The sequence below is a fragment of the Triticum aestivum genome, chromosome 4D, assembly GCF_018294505.1.
Source record: "Triticum aestivum cultivar Chinese Spring chromosome 4D, IWGSC CS RefSeq v2.1, whole genome shotgun sequence".
NCBI lineage: Eukaryota > Viridiplantae > Streptophyta > Magnoliopsida > Poales > Poaceae > Triticum > Triticum aestivum.
In genome coordinates, this window is record NC_057805.1 from 58,037,266 (window position 1) to 58,037,984 (window position 719).

A 719-nucleotide genomic window follows, 5' to 3' on the forward strand; every position below is an offset into this window, starting at 1 on the left:
CGGCCACGTCGGCAGGGCACCGGAGAGGGGCTCCGGCGAGCTCCAACGCGGCGGCGATGCGCGGGTGTGCTTCGGGTTTCGCCCACAGTGGGTTTGCGGGGGCGGGGCTTGGCGCGTTCGACGCGGCTCGACGTCGCGCGTCCAACGGCGGTGGTCGGAGGGGCTGGAACGGCCGGAGACGAGCGCTATGAACTCGCCGGCGGCGAGGTGCTACGGGTGCCCGACGGAAGCTACGCTAGAGCGCGCGAACGGGCAAGCGTATGGGCTGGGGGGCATCTACGTACGGCGGGGAGTGCAACGAGCTTAACCCCGTGACCAATTGGTCACCGGAGACCCGCCGGCGGCGAGCTCCGCGGCGCGGCGTTCGGGCGCGCGTGGGGAGCAGCTACGGAGCGCGGGCGAGCTAGCGGAGAGGGGGAGGAGGTAGAGGAGCTCACAGTGGAGCCGTGGGGAGTGGCAGCGAGCTCGGGGAGGGCGCGGGGTAGCCGGAGTCGGCGACGATCGACGGCGGACGTGCGGGGAAGACGAGCTCGGGGAGGTCGATGCGGTGGCGCTCGGCTCGTTCCCGATGGCGCAGTCGGCGTAGTCGACGGCGGGGAGTCGTTCGGCCACGTCGTCGGGGCGATCTGGGCACGGTGGCCGCGGGAACTACGGTGAACGGCGGCGAGCGCGCTCGGGCAGAGGGGAACGGAGGGGAGAGGGAGGGGGATCTGGCGGGG